The following is a 278-nucleotide window of genomic DNA, read 5'->3' as shown; positions in this document are numbered from 1 at the left end:
GGCGGCCGCGATTGGTCTGCGCGCGGCGCCTCCCGATCCTCCGCCCGCGGCCATTCACCCGGCGCGGCGCGGGGAGCCAAGGCCGGGATCGCGTCCGGGATCGCTAATCGCTTCGCGCCAACCAGTCACCTCCAGAAGCAGGAGGAAGAACCCCGAGGGGCGGGAGCCCCCTGGATTTCGGTGCCTCTGGGCGGCCCCGGAGCGGGCAGGCAGAGGGACGCTCGGCCGACGGATTCCCCTCCGCGCTACATCACCTCAGCCCGCAGCGATGCCTGCAC

Source organism: Crocuta crocuta, unplaced genomic scaffold (genome assembly GCF_008692635.1).
Source record: "Crocuta crocuta isolate KB4526 unplaced genomic scaffold, BGI_CrCroc_1.0 scaffold266, whole genome shotgun sequence".
Taxonomy (NCBI): Eukaryota; Metazoa; Chordata; class Mammalia; order Carnivora; family Hyaenidae; genus Crocuta; species Crocuta crocuta.
Note: the sequence above shows the minus strand (reverse complement) of the source record.